Raw genomic sequence first — 6,923 nt, 5'->3', positions numbered from 1 at the left:
AAGCTGAGCGCTGAAGAATTGATGCTTTTGAACTGTGGTGTTGGAGAAGACTCTTGAGAGTCCCTTGGACTGCAAGGAGATCCAACCAGTCCACCCTAAAGGAGATTAGTCCTGAGTGTTCAATGGAAGGACTGATGCTGAAGCTGAAACTCCAATACTTTGGCCACCTCATGCGAAGAGTTGACTCATTTGAAAAGACCCTGATGCTGAGAGGGATTGGGGGCAGGAGGAGAAGAAGACGACAGAGCCTGAGATGGCTGGATGGCATCACCGACTGATGGACATGAGTTTGGGTAAACTCCGGGAGTTTGTGATGGACAGGGAGGCCTGGCGTGCTTTGATTCATGGAGTCGCAGAGAGTCGGACGCGACTGACAGACTGAACTGAACTGAGCTGAGCTGAATTTACCAAGCTTACTTAGGCATTCTAGTTCCTTCTGTGTGAATTCCTCAGGATTTTCTAAATAAAGGATTATGCTATTAGCAAATAAAGTCAATTTTACTTACATTTCAGGCTTTTACTTCTTTTTCTCAACTCTTGCACTAAATCACTAGTATTTTGTAGCTTTCTGTGTTTGCATTGCCCCTTCAACATTCTGCCTCCCAAATTCCACCATTATCTTCTTCAGCCCAATTTCTATCTTCTCAAATCATCAAGAATGGTAGGCAGTACATGGGTTTCTTTCACTGACCATGACCTAGAAACTGTCGGCAAACCAGTGCTTTTATAGAGTTCATCTTGTTTGTTTGTTCTTTCTTAGAAATCATGGTTCTGCTCTGTGTAGTATCTAGAAACTATTATTTCAACAATTTTTCTTAGTTTTTGAAAGTTGTTGGGTTTTTTTTTTTTTTTTTGATAGTAGGGGTATTTAGTTGCTGTTACTACAAATGGCCTGAAGCAAAATTCCCTTTGTGTGTCCTTGAAATTAAAGTATTTCCTGTGAAAGGCATTTACTTGGGTTTAATTTTCCTTGTGGCTCAGACAGTAAAGGATCTCTCTGCTGTGCAGGAAACCTGGATTCCATCCCTGGGTCTGGAAGATCCCCTGGAGAAGGAAATGGCAACCTATTCCAGTGTTCTTGCCTGGAAAATTCCATGGACACAGAAGCCTGGCGGGCTAAAATTCATGGAGTGGCAAAGAGTCGGACATGACTGAGTGACTTTCATTCATTCATTCATCTTATTCATTGTGACAATCCCTTCCTTTTAATAAGACTCCGGTATTTACATTTGATGTAAAGGTTTATATGGTTGAATGTAAGTCTAATTTCTAGTTTTCTTTTTTTTCTCTTTGTGTTTTCTTTTACACCCCATTTTCTGTCTTCTCTTCAAATATTTTTGATGTTCCATCCCTCCTTCTCCTCTTTTGGATTTAGCTATACATTTGATATTTGTTTTTTGTTTTTTTTTAACATATAGTTATTCTTAGGATGAAAATGTGTTTCCTTAATTTATAACTGTCTATATTAAATTACTATTAAAGGACTACTCATGTAAAATAAAAATCTTGTAATATTATGTTAATAATTCAATTTTACCATCCTTTGTACCATCCTTGTCCAGGTATTACTTCTATCTATGTTATGAACTCCATACTATATGACTTTTTGCTATAGTCAATTGACTTAAAAGTATTTAAGTATTAAATGGTTTGTGGTTTACAATTATAATAGAAGGAAGTGCTAGATTACAGTTATAGGTTAGTTTAAAAGAACACAATACTCTTCCCATCCAAATTATGGACCCTCAAGGACCATTTGAGGGTTGGTGGACCCTAGGTGAAAAAACCTTCTCAACTAGATGATTTTTAAACTCTTTTATAATTAAAATGCTGTAATCCAGGAGTTGCTTCTGGCTTCATTTGCTTATCATGGATAAATTAACATCTCTGATCAGATTTTTCTTGTATGTATTTAGGGATCATCATAAAATCTCCATCTCAAGGACTATGTGAGGGAAAAGGTAATAATGCAAGGAGTAGGTGCTTTGTAAAAATTTAAAGCTCTTTTTATAAATTCCAGGTATTATCAAGGAAAGCAAAGAGTCAGTAGAGACATCTTTCTCTCATTCCCTGCATACTCATTCCTTGGATCTCAGTGTTCTTTCCAAATTGTTGCAAAGAGTTTTGTGAACTCTTGGGACAAAGCTCTGGGTCCTATTGTTAAAGAATGCCATGTGCAAGAGGTTATTGGGAGAAGGTAGTATGTGAAACGGAGAAGGCAATGGCATCCTACTCCAGTACTCTTGCTTGGAAAATCCCATGGACGGAGGAGCCTGGTGGGTTGCAGTCCATGGGATCGCGAAGAGTCGGACACAACTGAGCGACTTCACTTTCACTTTTCACTCTCATGCATTGGAGAAGGAAATGGCAACCCACTCCAGTGTTCTTGCCTGGAGAATCCCAGGGACGGGGGAGCCTGGTGGGCTGCCATCTATGGGGTCGCACAGAGTCAGACACGACTGAAGCGACTTAGCAGCAGCAGTAGTAGTATGTGAAATGGGTGAAGGTGGTCAAAGCTACAGAATTTTTCAGTTACAAAATAACTAATTCCTGGGGATGTAATGACAACATAGTGATAATAATTAGCAATATGTGTTGTACATTTGAAAGTTGCTAAAAAGTAGATCTTAAAAGTAAAAAAAAAAAAAAGGTATTTAAGAACATAAAAATTGTCTTTCATATTTATCCACAAAGTGACCTTATACAGTGGTTTTTTTAAAAATCTGGTAGACCCTTAACTCCATTAACTTGGAATTCCTTTCAACCAAAAAAGGTTTTATTTATCATTTCTTATCATTCTTATCTGCTAACTATAAATTCTCTAAACTTTTATTTATCTAAAAATATCTTTATTTTACCTTTGTTTTTGAAAGATGTTTTTGCTAGGAGTTTCATGGTTTCAGGTCTTATATTTAGGCCTTTAATACATTTTGAGTAAATTTTGTATATGTTTTGAGGAAATGTTCTAATCTCATTCTTTCACATGTAACTGTCCATTTTCCCCAGCACTACATACTGAAAAGACTGTCTTTTCTCCATTATATATTTGTGCGTCCTCTGTCATATATTAATAGACTATGAGTGCTTAGGTCTATTTCTGGGCTCTCTGTTCTGTTCTGTTGATCCATGTGTCTGTTTTTATGTGCTGGCACCATGCTGTTCTGATTTCTGAAGCTTTGAAGTATTGTCTGAAGTCCAGGAGTTCAGTACCTACAGCTTTGTTCTTTTTTTCTTAAGATTGCTTTGGCAGCTCTGAGTCTTTTATGGTTCCATATAAATATTAGCATGGTTTTTTTCTAGTTCTGTGAAAAATGTCATAGGTATTTTGATAGAGATTGCATTAAATCTTTAGATTGTTTTGGATAGTATGGACATTTTAATAATACTAATTCTTCCAAAACCATAAACAGAGGATATCTTTCCATTTATCTGTATCAATCTTAATTTCCTTTATTCACGTTTTATCATTTTCAGAGTATAGGTCTTTCACCTCCTTGGTTAAACTTATTTCTAGGCATTCTTTTTGGTACAATTTTAAATAGAATTATTTCCTTAATTTCGCTTTCTGATGGTTCATTCAGTTCAGTTCAGTTCATTATTAGTGTATAAAAAAACAACAGAGTTCTGTATATTAATCTTGTGTCCTGCGACTTTACTGAATTCATTTAATAATTCTAGTGCTTTTTTGTGGAAGCTTTAGGGTTTTCAATATATAGTATTGTATTATCCACAAACAGTGATAATTTCCCTACTTCATTTCCAGTGTGGATGTCTTTTATTTATTTTTCTTGTCTGATTGTTGTGGCTAGGACTGATAATACTGTGTTAAATAGAAGTGATCAGAGTGGGCATGTCTGTCTTCATGATTTTAGAGAAAAGGCTTTCAGCTTTTCATCTTTGAGTCTGATGTAAACTGTAGATTTGTCATAAATGGCCTATGTTAGGTTAAGCTTTGTTCTCTCTATACCCCCCTTTAATGAGAGTTTTGCATTTTATTGATTAGCATGTGTTATTGGAGGATTTGTGGGAAGATTAAAACATATGTGATTATTTTTATGCTACATAAACATAGAATTACATTCAGAAGATATTTGAATGTCTAAAAGTGAACAGAAAAAAAAAACAACAAAAAAACCAAGATCAGAAACTATTATCTTTCCAAGATATTTTCCAGGGATAGGGAAAATTCAGTGTTGGCAAAAATTAATAGTCACTTCCTGTCTAGACATTGTGTCCAGTCAATTTAGTAAAGTCATTACATATGGATCACATATGTTCATTGTTGAGCTAGTAGGATCTTCAGGAAATGAGAAGAATCATAAAACATGGCTCCTACTTGAAGAAAATTACAGATTAGTTTTGGAGATAAGACATTCATATAGTGATAAGTACTAATATGAGTTAATACTGTGAACGTTTAATAGGAAGTATGCCTAAGGAAAAAATAAGTAGAACTGACAAAAATTATGTATTTGGAGAAGTTTCTGTGAACTGATTCAAGTGGAGATTTTCTATCATTGTGGCTATAATCAGGCCTCTATTCACAATTCTGGGGCTATTCAGAAATATATATTAAATAATTTATTAATGGTCCATCCACACATTCCAATCTAAGAGAACTTATAACCAATTAGTCATAGCCAAAGATCACCATGGTGAGATTGTTATAATCACAGTAGAAACCCAGGAGTCTACTCAATTTTATCATCTCTTACCATCCTCTCTTAGTACAAATAAGAGACACCATATTTCTTCCCAAGAATGCTCTTGTCCCTTTTACCAAATATACTTCAACACCTTCATGAAGAGAATACTATCTTGATCTTCTGCAGGGAAAAAAGTGAAGGGTAAGGATTAGGTCATGATTGCAACTCATAAATTTATTCCAGCATTCCTATCCTTGGAAAATGTTTAATTTTAGTGGGGAAATGATTACAGTTACCTACTCAGTTCCCTAGGATTCCCTCTAACCTTATAAATTGAAATTCTGTTTTATTTCTGCTGACAGTAAATTTCAATGGACAAAAAATAAGACTAGATATGTTTAGTTTCTTTACATATTAAGGTGGCCAAAAAGATATGATAATTAGTCAATGGGTAGGCTTATTTAGAAAGCTTTTTTGAAGTAACTGATATATGTCAGTCTTCCAAATAGTGTTTACCCTATGATTATTGGATTCAGAGTTAGGGGTCAGTCAAGAATTGGGGGATCATTTATATGCTACTCTTAAGGCTTCTCATATTTGTGGCTACCTCCTCCTTTTGACTCCAGTAACTACTACTATTTTTAATCCAATCTCATATCTGCTTTCCCTATTGCAGTTTCCCTACTCATGGTGTAATTGTTTTTCTATTGCTGAATTATCCTGTTTTGCCATGGTTAGGCTGGTTTCTAAATTCCTGTTTTATCATAGCCTCCAGCTGAGTCTCATCTTATAGAATCACCATGTTGCTTTTCTTCTGTTCTTTCTTTCAGCCTGGGAGATTCAGTATGGTTATCCATGATTAGTGCCTTTGTGGGAGAACTGGAAAGTTGAGCTCTTCTGGGACCTCTCAGGGCCTCTCCACATTGTATTTCTAGGTGAGTAGTCAGAATTCTTACACAGGGACTTAAAGGTCCAAGAGGGAATATAGAAGCCACAAGATTATTCTTATCTAGTCTCATAATTTCAGAAATTAATTTGTATTCTATTCCATTGGTTAATAAGTGCATATACCCAGAGAAGATTCAAGAGGAGAGCAATTCAACTTCACATCTTAACTGGAGGAATAGCAAAGATTTTTCAGCCATCTTTAATATACCAGAGGTTGTTTTCTTATTTTCATAAATCCTTAAAGGGGTGAAAATGATCTACATACCATAAATGGATGTAAAAATCAATTTGGAGAAAGGTAAAATAGGTTAAATGTCAACTGAAAGTGAAGGAAGTATAATTATAAAAAAGAGAACAAAATAAGAATTTAAACTCCCAGCAGACATTATTGTTGAGGCAATGTGGACCTAGAAGGGGAGGAACAGGATTAAATACCTTATAGAGACTCATATTCTTTAGGAATCTTAAAAATAGGCAATGATATCCAAACTAAGAATAATGAGTTCCATTAGAGATTCTGCAAGTCTCTGACCAGGAGCTCTTGAGTTTATCACATTACGCTCAGGAGGGACCATGGAACCCTCATCCCTAAGCATGAACCTTGCTGGTGCTGAGACACCCAGCTCTGATGACCAAACCCAGGACCTGGTTATTCTCCTACCAATGTTCAGACATTATAGCACAAAACCCACCTTGAAACTTTTGTAATTTTTTTCTGCTCAGAAACTCTGATTAAATAGATTTCTCACACTATGTAGTCCCCCCTTATAGTATTTCAAAATTTTATTTGGACAGGAGAGGCATAATTAAGTTTGAAAAAAAATATAATAGTCAACATACCTTTCATTTGTTAGCTTTTCACCATCCTTCTTTATTCCTGCTAAATGCACAATATACAGAAGAAAAATAAAATATTGGCCCACCACCGGAGAAACATGATTTCCTGAGTGATTCTGAAAATGACCCACATGCCTTCTCTTGAGCACCACTATGACAAACCAAACCTTTGTGAGACTGCAGTTGGCAGAAGAATCTGATGCCATAGAATTATATTTCATGAATAAGTACAAGATGCCCAGGAATCAAATAATGCCCTTTATTCTATGGATACTATTGTTTAATCAAACCCATGAAACATGATTCATTTAATCTTCTTAATATAAAGGATTCCAGCTCACATTTCTTCATTAGGTTTTTAAAAATATTCTTTGTAACAATAGGTTTTACTCTGCCTAAGGAATCATCTACTAATTACTATTTTTCCCCATGGTAAATAAATACCTTAAAATGTTAAAAAAAAAAAAAAACACAAAAAAACTAAAAATATTT

General features: G+C 35.2%; 1 long non-coding RNA gene across 1 annotated transcript; it reads left to right on the top strand.

Annotated features, from left to right (window-relative positions):
* Positions 1–1,076: 1,076 nt before the first annotated feature.
* LOC123328289 lies at positions 1,077–5,578 on the top strand. The gene is made up of 2 exons (XR_006543133.2): positions 1,077–1,256; positions 5,477–5,578. It is a non-coding gene; the product is annotated as an uncharacterized LOC123328289 (long non-coding RNA).
* Positions 5,579–6,923: the final 1,345 nt, after the last annotated feature.

The sequence above is a fragment of the Bubalus bubalis genome, chromosome 11, assembly GCF_019923935.1.
Source record: "Bubalus bubalis isolate 160015118507 breed Murrah chromosome 11, NDDB_SH_1, whole genome shotgun sequence".
Classification (NCBI taxonomy): Eukaryota; Metazoa; Chordata; class Mammalia; order Artiodactyla; family Bovidae; genus Bubalus; species Bubalus bubalis.
This window is presented reverse-complemented; position numbering and strand designations above follow the sequence as displayed.